This window comes from Crinia signifera, chromosome 4 (genome assembly GCF_055691185.1).
Source record: "Crinia signifera chromosome 4, ASM5569118v1, whole genome shotgun sequence".
Lineage (NCBI taxonomy): Eukaryota > Metazoa > Chordata > Amphibia > Anura > Myobatrachidae > Crinia > Crinia signifera.
In genome coordinates, this window is record NC_139220.1 from 322821094 (window position 1) to 322835152 (window position 14059).

General features: G+C 53.3%; 1 protein-coding gene across 8 annotated transcripts in view; it reads right to left on the minus strand.

Annotated features, from left to right (window-relative positions):
* KDM6B (lysine demethylase 6B) overlaps positions 1-14059 on the minus strand; it is a 77208-nt gene that overhangs the window by 22513 nt on the left and 40636 nt on the right. For 6 of the 8 annotated variants that reach the window (XM_083185670.1, XM_083185669.1, XM_083185661.1 and 3 more), the window contains exon 2: positions 3935-4961. The gene's annotated coding sequence lies outside the window, so the exon portion shown is untranslated. Of the gene's footprint in view, positions 1-3934; positions 5019-14059 lie in introns of all 8 variants that reach the window. The other 2 variants (XM_083185665.1, XM_083185663.1) reach the window with 1 other exon arrangement.

Sequence of the window (14059 nt, forward strand, 5' to 3'; positions counted from 1 at the left end):
TACATGTCACACAGCCGGTATAGATAGAATGTGTGTGGTGAGGAGGGATACAGAAGGCAGGAGACTGGCTGAGTAAAGGGTGATGAGGAATAGGGGGAGAGGTTACACAGAGATAAGTGGGGGGCTGAGAGATGAGGTCATTCCCGATCACACAGCCGGTATAGAGAGACTGTGTGTGGTGAGGAGGGATACAGAAGGCAGGAGACTGGCTGAGTACAGGATGATGAGGAATGGGGGACAGGTTACACAGAGATAAATGGGGGCTGAGAGATGAGGTCACTATATATCACACAGCCAGTATAGAAACACTGTGTGTGGTGAGGGGGGACAGGTTACACAGAGATAAGTGGGGGGCTGAGAGATGAGGTCATTCCCTATCACACAGCTGGTATATAGCGAGACGTTCTGTTCTCACCACCACGCATACAGAGGGGGAGATTGAGGGCCGCATACACACGCTGTCAGCGAACGTCTAAGACGCGTCACAGTATTAACCTCTTACTTGGCAGGGACACTAACCCTAAAATAGACATTGTCTCCGGCATGTAAGTAAGCCTATTAAGGGGCCGTAAAATCACCCAGTAGAGCAGCTACAACCTGTAATTAACGCTGAACAATCCCGCAGTTTCTCTGCGCAAACATTGGCAGCAGAGCATCGCCACAAACTATGTCATCAGACACTGTGGTGATGCTCTGCAGCTGTGAAACAATGCGTACCACCAAAATCGATAGAGTCCCTCCTTTAACCCCTCACATGCCAGCCATGATGCGCAAAAGCATTGCTGCCCTGCTGCAGAGCATTACCGCCGGGCTGCAGAGCGTTCATCCTCTTTTCGCATCACACTTCCACTTTCTCAGAAGCCGGCGTTACGTAACCCCCCCCCCCCCCCCACCACCACCACCTCCCTAAAACAAACTTGCACAACTCAATGTGAACTGTTGCACATACACGTGAGGAGACAGGCGCGTACGCGGCACCCGCCGCCGGCGCTCACTCATTTCCGAGAACCGAGTGGGGACACAAGTGGACGCACGTAATCAAGGGTTTTAATGACACCTCTGCCGTAGTGATAATAAGCCCCACCATTTACTGGGTGCCGTTAACAGATGGGCCCCCATCAGCCACTGAGTAAAGGGCCCCACACACACGTAGCAATATACAGGCATGCACTGAGCGATGTTACTTCATTTAATGGCGTGGAGCCATAGCGAAAGTGATTAATCTCCCGGCGATTAATAATCAGCGTGCTGGCACACCGCGCCCACATGCCAAAGGAGCGGACGCAAACCCCCCCACTCATGGAGCAAGTCTTTGGCTGGAGCGCTGAGTACCAGCCCTGTGTGTAGGCTCCATAAGCCCCCAGGTGCCGTCCTACTAGCCAATCTCCCTGGAAAAGTGCTGTTCAGTGCCACCCTGCATGGTAACATTCACGCCCGGGGGGGGAAAAAACGCCAAAGCGGATAAAAACTGCGCAGTGTGGATGCACCGAGAGATTTTCAGCCCAGTGTGTAAGCACCCTACCAGTTACACGTCTACCTGTCACTTGTGTGCTGCTTGGTGCAGTTGGTCTGAGCTGGCACAGGGGGGGGGGGTTGTTATGTATAGGCCCCCATACACTTATCCGTTTTGGGTCGATTTCCCTCGATTGAGACTTATGGGGCCAAGAAATCGGCCCAAACCAGATGTTTTTCACACCCCATAAGACCCAATGTGCGGTCCCATGTGCATCGTGTCAGACCCGACAGATTGAACCTGCTGCAGATTCAATCGGTTGGATCTGACCCATCAGAGGCGCATCGTGGGTAATTTTTTAGCACCCACGATGTGTTGGGTCCGATGCGGAGGTGTGTGCCAGTGGCGAAGCACCGCTGGCACACACCTATGTGAAGGGGGGGCGGGCTGCGGGTGCAGCGCCATGTGGGGCAGGTAGTCCGCAGTGTCCAGGAAACGCTGAGTGGAGACTGCAGACAGCGACGGCAGAACGTAAAAAAAAAAAATTCAAAAGATAGGCCTGCCGTTGATTGACTGAGAGTGCTCTCTCGCAGCTGATTGGCTAAGAGAGAGTTCTCTCAGTCAATCAGCGGCAGGCCTATTTAAAAAAAAATCTGTGCCGCTGTCCGCTCAGCGCTTCCCGGACCTCCTGCCCCCCCGCGAATTACACGGGATAAATTGTATGCGATTTATACCATGTAAAAAATGGCACAAAGTGCCAAATCGTAGTGAGCCTCCCAGGGGAGGCTGCCGGGGGAGCTCAGGGGAAATTAGGTCCGACTTGTCCTTCAGAGAAGTTTTTTTAGAATTTGGATGCGCAGTCCAGCCTCCCTCCTACCCCCCATATAGTCAATTAACAAAAGATCTTAAAGTCTACACAAACTAAACAAACTAATCCAGTTATACAGCAAACAAAACTGCACAAACGCTGCTTAAATACAAACAAGTCATCCGGTCTCCACCCGCTAGAGACCATATAGAGGAACCGCGCTCCTTGGCGTGGACTGAAGCTAATTACAAACATGCAGTGCGTTCGAATACCTCTCAGGAATACAGTTCTACATCACATACACAGATACAGAGTCACCAACAGAGTCCAATATGGCAATACATGCGTACAATGATTAATAAAGTGATTACACTAGGGGACACTGGGACTATGGGGCAAAGAGGGCGGTCCAGGAGTTACACTGCCCACTGCCTATACCCCCTATCAAAAGTCATTTTGGTACTTGTTTCCTAGCACGGCCACAATCGCGGGCATCGTGTGTCATTTTTAGTGGTATACGACGCGACCGACGCGATGCCCCCGATTTTCCCATTGAAATGCATTGAAAATAGTCAAAATCGCGTCGGTCGCGTCGTATGCGGCTAAAAAAGGCTTAAATGGTCCAGACGCGATGCCCACGATTTCCCCATAGGAAACAATGTTAAATGGCTCAATGTACCCGCGATGCCCCCGATTTCTCATAGGGAACAATGTTAAATACCTCAATTTCACCAAATCAACATAGGGAACAATGGTAAATGGGCCAGAAAGCCCCAAAAACACCCCAGAACAGTGAAATGTCCCCCCAAAAGTACTTTACGCCACCCCACGATCAACGCGAACCCGAAGCGTGGCGAGCGCAGCGAGCCCCGCGAGGGGACGCGGATACCTTCAAAGGTAAACGCGTCCCTTCGCGGGCTTCACAGGTATCCGCGTCCGCTCGCCACGCTTCGGGCTCGGTGGCTCGCTATGCTCGCCACACTATTCTATTCTCAACTCCACGCCCTAGTGGATAGTGGGGGTATGAAAAGGTCGGAGGACGCGTACCGCTGCGCTCGCCACGCTTCGGGTTCGCGTTGATCGTGGGGTGGCATAAAATACTTTTGGGGGGACATTTCACTGTTCAGGGGTGTTTTGGGGGGTTTATGGCCCATTTCCCATTGTTCCCTATGATGATTTGGGTAAATTGAGCCATTTAACATTGTTTCCTATGGGAAAATCGGGGGCATCGCGGCTAAATTGAGGTATTTAACATTGTTCCCTATGGGGAAATCGCGGGCCCGCGATGCCCCCGATTTTTCCTCACGATGCCCACGATCATGATCGTTGTGGCCGTGCTAGGAAACAAGTACCGTCATTTTTAACTAGGAGACCCAGGAAGTGTGGCACAGAGGGTTCTCCATTCCTCTTTTCACCCAAAAGTGGCATCTAGAATCCACCTAAATCCCCTATTAGGAGATTCCATAGAAAGGATCGCGCCTCGCCCATTAGGAAGACCAATCGCCTGCGGGGCGGCCAGTGTCTAAGCATACCATTGACAGGACCTGATTGGCTTGAACTTTATCTCTCTCCATTTTTAGACTCGCCATGGCTTAGTACATTCGAACCAGAGTGAAAGCTACACCCCCAACCCCCCCATAGATTTACCACCAATACATACACGTGGGACTTACTGTGTCATCGAGGCCGGGGGGAGGAGGTCACCGATGGGGCGAGCGCCAAGATCACAGCAGAACCTGGAAAGAACACAGACAGGATCAGTACAGGAACGACACACGAGGCAGTGCGTGCGGGTGGGAGTATGCGGGCGTAAGATTTGGGGGGCCGTGGTTGCTGAGTGTAGGTGAGAGGGGAGAGGGGAGATAGAACAGAGAGACCCAAGATAGAGACAGGTCCCGGGTTATAGAGGCGAAAAAATAAAACACATGACATAAAACTCAGAAATCCAGAGAGAAAGAAATACATATAGAATACCAGTGTAAAGCATAGGCCGGGCGTGCTGGGACTTGTAGTTCTGCAACAGCTGGAGAACCACATAATCCTGACACACCCAAGTCTGTGCTTCAAGACCGTTTGGTTTTCAGGCAAATTAAGACACATCTTTGCCCAAAAGGTGCCACCGTAGCGGAAACGGAGGAACAATCTGCGTAAGCGTTGGCATGTGGGCATCTGGACGCTACGCCGAGCGGCTACACAATCCCTTCCCGCCATTAAGTAACCCCTCCCCCCAAATGTATCCCAAGCGGTAATTCCCATTACAGATCTGCCTCATCTACCTACTTACGGCCTTACCCACTTACCACCGGTTTCACAGTGCGCCCCTTTGGGTTATAATCCAGGCACGAGCAACTGGGAACCTCCCAATTACGGACGGAGCTATTTTTACCGCACTCGCCAAGTCGTGAACAATGTGTGGGACCCCACTACGCGCCTACTCTCAGTGAAAAGCCGGCACGGAGGGGATGGGGGGCTTGGGTCGGCGCAAGGACAGGGAAGGGGGCGGAAGCCGACCAGTGTGTATTGTACGGTGCACAGACAGCAGGGGGGGCAGGGGGTAGTAACGTAAAGTTCTCAGCTCAGTTTGAGGGTGCTGGGTGCTGCCAAGTCCCCTCAGGAGACCCGCAGATGGCCGCCACTTTTCCTCAGGGCTGGGTAGAGATGCAGAACATCGCGTTCACCACCCCTTTCCGGAAAGGACACCTGCAGGAGTAACACTACATTAAATCTTCTGGGGGAGGCTTAGTCCGTCGGCCAGATCTGAAAAAAACATCCATTTTGCGCTTATACACAGAAACATGATTCATTAGCACAACGAAAACATGGCGGGTTCCCTCGGCCGACGGGATGGGCGGTTCCTATACATACATGGCAGACGGGCGCGGAATATTGGTCGTTGGCCTACTGGTGTACGCTCTGCATCCTGCCTTCATCCGGGGACCAACACCCCCTTTCACACAGCAGCTTGGACCCATGTCATTCCGGGCCTACCTCTTTCACACTGATAGGTTACACGGTAACCCTGGACGATAAACCTTGGATGGACCGGGCTGAACCCTGGTAGCGAGCAATGACGGTGAAGGGAAATGGGTATTAACGGGTGGGTTGAGATGACAACCAATCTACCGATTCGTGGTCTTCTGCAATGTGCTGGGGATGGGCAGACTCTGGGTAAGGTCCGGGAGGGTGTTTGCCAGCCAGCGGCTTTAGGCAAAGAGAGAGCTGATTAACGACGCAATGAGTCTTCCTCATCTGCTAGCCGGCCACAACGGGTGTGGTATGGGACTCCGACAGTCGGGATCCCGACAGTCATTATCCCGACGTTGGGATCCCGACTGCCCGGAGTCAGACAGCATGGCGAGTGCAAAAAAGCCCCTTGCGGGCTCGCTTGGATCGCCACGCTGCCACCTATTCTATTCTCCCTCGTGGGCGTCGTGGACCCCCACGAGGGAAAATAGCGGGTGGCCGTCGGTCACCCGGCTGCCGGCGTTTTGACAGTCGGGATCCCGACGTCGGGTAAATGACTGTCGGGATCCCGACGTCGGGTAAATGACTGTCGGGATCCCGACTGTCGGGAACCCATCCGGCACCCGGCCACAACATTGTCCTGCCGGCAAGTGTCATGCTGCTGGTCACTGGTACTTAGATACAGGATCTATCTATCTATACACACACCACACATACAGCGCACCACACCCCATACATACATATGCACACCACACACATACATACATACATAAATACATATGCACACCACACACATACACATATATACACACACACACCCAGTACCCTCCTGTGATGCAATACGCTGCAACTTGCTCAATCTAATGATGTAAAACTGCCCCCTGGGGAAGGTACAGGTGTGAGGGGATGTTTATCATTATCTTACCCCCAGGGGCAACAGAGATGTTATGTTTCAGACAGACTGCAGCAAGAGAAAAATGCGCATACTCTCCTGTCTGTGTCACCCTGCAGGGGGAGGGGCAGGCTCATAGCTCGCTTCTGTCTGTGTCACCCTGCAGGGGGAGGGGCCAGCTCATAGCTCCCTTCTGTCTGTGTCACCCCCTGCAGAGGGAGGGGCAGGATCATAGCTCCCTTCTGTCTGCGTCACCCTGCAGGGGGAGGGGCAGGCTCATAGCTCCCTTCTGTCTGTGTCACCCTGCAGGGGGAGGGGCAGGCTCATAGCTCGCTTCTGTCTGTGTCACCCTGCAGGGGGAGGGGCCAGCTCATAGCTCCCTTCTGTCTGTGTCACCCCCTGCAGAGGGAGGGGCAGGATCATAGCTCCCTTCTGTCTGCGTCACCCTGCAGGGGGAGGGGCAGGCTCATAGCTCCCTTCTGTCTGTGTCACCCTGCAGGGGGAGGGGCAGGCTCATAGCTCCCTTCTGTCTGTGTCACCCTGCAGGGGGAGGGGCAGGATCATAGCTCCCTTCTGTCTGCGTCACCCTGCAGGGGGAGGGGCAGGCTCATAGCTCCCTTCTGTCTGTGTCACCCTGCAGGGGGAGGGGCAGGCTCATAGCTCCCTTCTGTCTGCGTCACCCTGCAGGGGGAGGGGCGGGCTCATAGCTCCCTTCTGTCTGCGTCACCCTGCAGGGGGAGGGGCAGGCTCATAGCTCCCGTCTGTCTGTGTCACTGTGTCACCCTGCAGGGGGAGGGACAGACTAATAGCTCCCTTCTGTGTGTGTCACCCTGCAGGGGGAGGGGCCAGCTCATAGCTCCCTTCTGTCTGTGTCACCCTGCAGAGGGAGGGACAGGCTCATAGCTCCCTTCTGTCTGCGTCACCCTGCAGAGGGAGGGGCAGGCTCATAGCTCCCTTCTGTCTGCGTCACCCTGCAGAGGGAGGGGCAGGCTCATAGCTCCCTTCTGTCTGCGTCACCCTGCAGAGGGAGGGGCAGGCTCATAGCTCCCTTCTGTCTGCGTCACCCTGCAGTGGGAGGGGCAGGATCATAGCTCACTTCTGTCTGTGTCACCCTGCAGGGGGAGGGGCAGGCTCATAGCACCCTTCTGTCTGTGGCACCCTGCAGGGGGAGGGGCAGGCTCATAGCACCCTTCTGTCTCCGTCACCCTGCAGGAGGAGGGGCAGCTCATAGCTCCCTTCTGTCTGTGTTAGTGCTGGCCATCGACTATCGATGTTCCCAAAACTTCAATAGTTGGGACCTAGTGCTCGATGTTTTGGGCATCGATAGTGGATGGTCGAATAATTTTATGCCATCGATGGATGGCTTCCGATAGTAAAAGTTGGGGGCGCATGCGCACAGTGTCATTGCGTCCAGCAGCGTCGGTGCGGGCGGCCCACCGGGAGGTGCGCACATGCGCAAAAGAAACTTTAACTGGATTGATGGCTAAAGTTTATTTTGCGCATCCGTGGCTAAGCGATGGCAGAAACCATCGATGCTCTAGAAGGCATTGATGGCAACCATCTATGGGGGATGTGCCGATGGCCATCCCTAGTTTGTGTCACCCTGCAGTGGGAGGGGCAGGCTCATAGCTCCCTTCTGTCTGTGTCACCCTGCAGGGGGAGGGGCAGGCTCATAGCTCCCTTCTGTCTGTGTCACCCTGCAGGGGGAGGGGCAGGCTCATAGCACCCTTCTGTCTCCGTCACCCTGCAGGGGGAGGGGCAGCTCATAGCTCCCTTCTGTCTGTGTTAGTGCTGGCCATCGACTATCGATGTTCCCAAAACTTCGATGGTTGGGACCTAGTGCTCGATGTTTTGGCATCGATAGTGGATGGTCGAATAGTTTTATGCCATTGATGGATGGCTTCCGATAGTAAAAGTTAGGGGCGCACAGTGTCATTGCGTCCAGCAGCGTCGGGGCGGGCGGCCCACCGGGAGGTGCGCACATGCGCAAAAGAAACTTTAACTGGATTGTGTCACCCTGCAGGGGGAGGGGCAGGCTCATAGCTCCCTTCTCTCTGTGTCACCCTGTAAAGGGAGGGGCAGGCTCATAGCTCGCTTCTGTCTGTCACCCTGTAAGGGGAGGGGCAGGCTCATAGCTCGCTTCTGTCTTTGTCACTGTGTCACCCTGCAGGGGGAGGGACAGACTCATAGCTCTCTTCTGTCTGTGTCACCCTGTAAGGGGAGGGGCAGGCTCATAGCTCCCTTCTGTCTGGGTCACTGTGTCACCCTGCAGGGGGAGGGGCAGGCTCATAGCTCCCTTCTGTCTGTCACCCTGCAGGGGGAGGGGCAGGCTCATAGCTCACTTCTGTCTGTGTCACCCTGCAGGGGGAGGGACAGACTCATAGCTCACTTCTGTCTGTGTCACCCTGTAAGGGGAGGGGCAGGCTCATAGCTCGCCTCTGTCTGTGTCACTGTGTCACCCTGCAGGGGGAGGGACAGACTAATAGCTCCCTTCTGTCTGTGTCACCCTGCAGGGGGAGGGGCAGGCTCCTAGCTCCCTTCTGTCTGTATCACCCTGCAGGGGGAGGGGCAGGCTCATAGCTCCCTTCTGTCTGTGTCACCCTGCAGGGGGAGGGGCAGGCTGTCACACACATGAACGCCGCTCTCCTCTATCCCCGACATGACGGCAGCAGACACAGCGAGCGGTGTGTGCGGATATAATGGCCCGCGGGTGGTGGAGGAAGCAGCAGTAATGGCAGCAGAGTCTGGACCGGAGCCAGCGCAGGATGAATGATTTATGAACAGCTGATAGGGAAGAGGAGGAGGGGGCTGGGAAATGTGGTGGGGAGGAGGGGGAGGAGCGAGGGAGGGGGAGGCAAGGACTCTGTGTCAGCTGGGGTAAGGGCGAGGAGACAAAGAAAACCAACTTAGGGAGCGTGGGGAAAGCGCAGCAGCGGGACAGCCAGACACCACGCATTACTCACACTGTCCCTTAGTAATTCATGATCAGCAGCAGCCTGGACAGTCACCATACTGAGGTCTCCCACCCGATTATCAGTCTATGGATCCCTCTGTTGTCTACAATCTGCTCCTCCAGGCAACACAGCCCCCTACTACACCCCCCGGCAGTGACATCACCCCCCTACTACACACCCCGTCAGTGACATCACCCTCCTACTACACCCCCCGGCAGTGACATCACCCCCCTACTACACCCCCCGGCAGTGACATGATCACCCCCCTTACTACACCCCCCGGCAGTGACATGATCACCCCCCTTACTACACCCCCCGGCAGTGACATGATCACCCCCCTTACTACACCCCCCGGCAGTGACATGATCACCCCCCTTACTACACCCCCCAGCAGTGACATGATCACCCCCCTTACTACACCCCCCAGCAGTGACATGATCACCCCCCTTACTACACCCCCCAGCAGTGACATGATCACCCCCCTTACTACACCCCCAGCAGTGACATCACCCCCCTACTACACCCCCCGGCAGTGACATCACCCCCCTACTACACCCCCCCTCCCCAGCAGTGACATGATCACCCCCCTTACTACACCCCCCAGCAGTGACATGATCACCCCCCTTACTACACCCCCAGCAGTGACATCACCCCCCTACTACACCCCCCGGCAGTGACATCACCCCCCTACTACACCCCCCCTCCCCAGCAGTGACATGATCACCCCCCTACTACACCCCCCTCCCCAGCAGTGACATCACCCCCCTACTACACCCCCCTCCCCAGCAGTGACATCACCCCCCTACTACACCCCCCAGCAGTGACATCACCCCCCTACTACACCCCCCAGCAGTGACATCACCCCCCTACTACACCCCCCAGCAGTGACATCACCCGCCTACTACACCCCCCAGCAGTGACATCACCCCCCTACTACACCCCCCAGCAGTGACATGATAACCCCCCCCCCCCCCACCGTAGAGACCTCCGTCAGCCATGTTGTATTGCAGTCTAACATTTACTAAGATAGAAGTTCTGTTAAGATGGGAGGTTTCCTATAGCAACCAACTAGATTCTATTAACTTCTCAAAGATGCTAAATAAATAAATAGAATCTGGTTGCTAGGGGCAACATACCGTGTACAATAGCTCTCCCACCTTAGTGAATTCCCCCCCAACAATCATTAGGCTTTGATATGATCTATTTAAAATCTTCCAATAAATCCAATTTTAGAATAAACAATTAAAATATGCAAAAAAGTCATTTTTAGACAAACGCACAAACAAAAAAACGAAGCGTTGGCACTCGATTGGTCACTGGCATTATATATTCAGAATAAAAACACTCGTTTAGACGCCTTATCAGTTCCCCGTTTGTTTCAAAGCTTCGAAATGAACTAAACCAAAAGAAGACAATTCTTTCTACACCAGCGGAATAGCTTTCAGCAGCCAGAAGTTGTCCAATAATGGGGAAAACATTAGGAATAACAAATGTTGGGATAGAAGCTTGATGCTAGGCAGATTTAGCACTTGTCTTATCTGAATCACCTACCAGTGGGGGTGTTTTCAATATGGGACCATCTTACAGTCAGAGTCCCGGGACGATTACGCTTGATCTGACAGTAACACAACAGTCGGAATTCAATGTTCTGACTGTCGGAAAGTCTGTGGATCGGCAAAAACAGCCACGGATTGTCTAAATACGGATGTGAATTCCCAGCACAGTAAGACGTTACACCCATCAGGGGAGAGGATTCAAATAATTATAATCTGATGGCACAGCCATTCCCCCCCCAAGGTGCTGGACATTGAGCAGATCTCTGCCCTTGACACTGTGAAGCTCCACCCCAAGTTCTGTTTGGCCCAAGGGCCAGTCAGTCATAGACAATGGATGACCATGGATAGGATAGATAAGACCATTACTGGTTATCCATTACGTACCATTGATGGTAGCACATTATTGCCATCGATGGCAGCCACTGATTAATGCCACACCAGTGGCCATCCCTACACTGGATACACTGCCAGTAACCCGTATATATGTAATTCCAGCACTGGACACACTGCCAGCTCTCAGTATACACGTACACCCAGCACTTGACACACTGCCAGCTCCCGGTATTTACATACACCCAGCACTGGACACACTGCCAGCTCCCGGTATTTACATACACCCAGCACTGGACACACTGCCAGCTCCCTGTATATACAGACACCCAGCACTGGACACACTGCCAGCTCCCTGTATATACGTACACCCAGCACTGGACACACTGCCAGCTCCCGGTATTTACATACACCCAGCACTGGACACACTGCCAGCTCCCTGTATATACATACACCCAGCACTGAACACACTGCCAGCTCTCGGTAAATATGTACACCCAGCACTGGACACACTGCCAGCTCCCGGTATTTACATAAACCCAGCACTGGACACACTGCCAGCTCCCTGTATATACATACACCCAGCACTAAAACACACTACCAGCTCTCGGTATATATGAACACCCAGCACTGGACACACTGCCAGCTCCCTGTAATTACATACACCCAGCACTGAACACACTGCCAGCTCTCGGTATATACATATACCCAGTACTGGACACACTGCCAGCTCCCAGTATTTACATACACCCAGCACTGGACACACTGCCAGCTCCCTGTATATACATACACCCAGCACTGGACACACTGCCAGCTCCCGGTATATATACACAAACCCAGCACTGGACACACTGCCAGCTCCCGGTATATAAACACAAACCCAGCACTGGACACACTGCCAGCTCCCGGTATATAAACACAAACCCAGCACTGGACACACTGCCAGCTCCCGGTATTTACATACACCCAGCACTGGACACACTGCCAGCTCCCGGTATATATACATACACCCAGCACTGGACACACTGCCAGCTCCCGGTATATACATACACCCAGCACTGGACACACTGCCAGCTCCCTGTATATACATACACCCAGCACTGGACACACTGCTAGCTCCCGGTATATATACACAAACCCAGCACTGGACACACTGCCAGCTCCCTGTATATACATACACCCAGCACTGGACACACTGCCAGCTCCCGGTATTTACATTCACCCAGCACTGGACACACTGCCAGCTCCCTGTATGTATACAATTTTATGATGCAATGCTGAAGTAGTCTCAGGACACTATCTACATGGAGGCACAAGGCACCGCAAAGGAAGCCTGGAAGGAAGGGATAAGAGCTCAGAGGGAGAACATGAAGTCAGGTGTGTCAGCAGGAAGAAAGGAAATGACGGAGACTGGGAGGAAGGAAATGAGAGAAGACCGCAGAGGTCTGGATGGAGAGGGAGATGGAAACCAAGAGTGGGGGACATCCAACATGCTGGAAGTCAGAAAGGAAGGAAGCGCAGCACTGCCAGGGGAAGCCGGGGAAGTGTGAGAAAGGTCGACATGTCGACCTATTGACGCTCTAAATAAAACCTTTCAATCTTTCCCCGATGCAGAATGTAAGGAAAAGGGGAAGCGCAAGAGGATGGGCACATTAACCCCTTCACAGCACGCTGCATGATGTACTGATCACTGGTGAGGTCACACTGCACATTAACCCCATCACAGCACGCTGCATGATGTACTGATCACTGGTGAGGTCACACTGCAAATTAACCCCATCACAGCACGCTGCATGATGTAATGATCACTGGTGAAGTCACACTGCACATTAACCCCTTCACAGCACGCTGCATGATGTAATTATCACTGGTGAGGTCACACTGCACATTAACCCCTTCACAGCACACTGCATGATGTACTGATCACTAGTGATGTCACACTGCATGATGTACTGATCACTGGTGAGGTCACACTGCACATTAACCCCTTCACAGCACGCTGCATGATGTACTGATCCTTGGTGATGTCACACTGCACATTAACCCCTTCACAGCACGCTGCATGATGTACTGATCCTTGGTGATGTCACACTGCACATTAACCCCTTCGCAGCACACTGCATGATGTACTGATCACTGGTGATGTCACACCGCACATTAATCCCTTCACAGCACGCTGCATTATGTACTGGTCACTGGTGATGTCACACTGCACATTAACCCCTTCACAGCGCGCTGCATGATGTACTGATCACTGGTGAGGTCACACTGCACATTAACCCCTTCACAGCACCCTGCATTATGTAATGATCATTGGAGTTGTCACACTGCACATTAACCCTTTCACAGCACACATCATGATGTACGGATCACTGGTGATGTCACACTGCACAGTAACCCCTTCACAGCACCCTGCATGATGTACTGATCACTGGTGAGGTCACACTGCACATTAACCCCTTCACAGCACCCTGCATTATGTAATGATCATTGGAGTTGTCACACTGCACATTAACCCTTTCACAGCACACATCATGATGTACTGATCACTGGTGATGTCACACTGCACAGTAACCCCTTCACAGCACCCTGCATGATGTACTGATCACTGGTGATGTCACACTGCACAGTAACCCCTTCGGGGCACCCTGCATGAGGTACTGACCACTGGACACTAACCCCTTCACAGCATGCTGCATGAAGTACTGATCACTGGTAATGAAACACTGCATGATGTACTGATCACTGGAGCTATCACACTGCACATTAACCCCTTCACAGCACGCTACATGTGGTACTGACCACTGGAGCTGTCACACTGCACATTAACCCCTTCACAGCACACTGCATGAGGTACTGACCACTGGAGCTGTCACACTGCACATTAACTTCTTCACAGCAGGCTGCATGATATATGGATCACTGGTGAGGTCACACCGCACATTAACCCCTTCACAGAGCCCTGCATGATGTACTGATCCCTGGTGATGTCACACTACACATTAACCCCTTCACAGCACGCTGCATTATGTAATGATCACTGGAGCTGTCACACTGCATATTAACCCCTTCACAACACACATCATGAGGCAGTACTCGCTG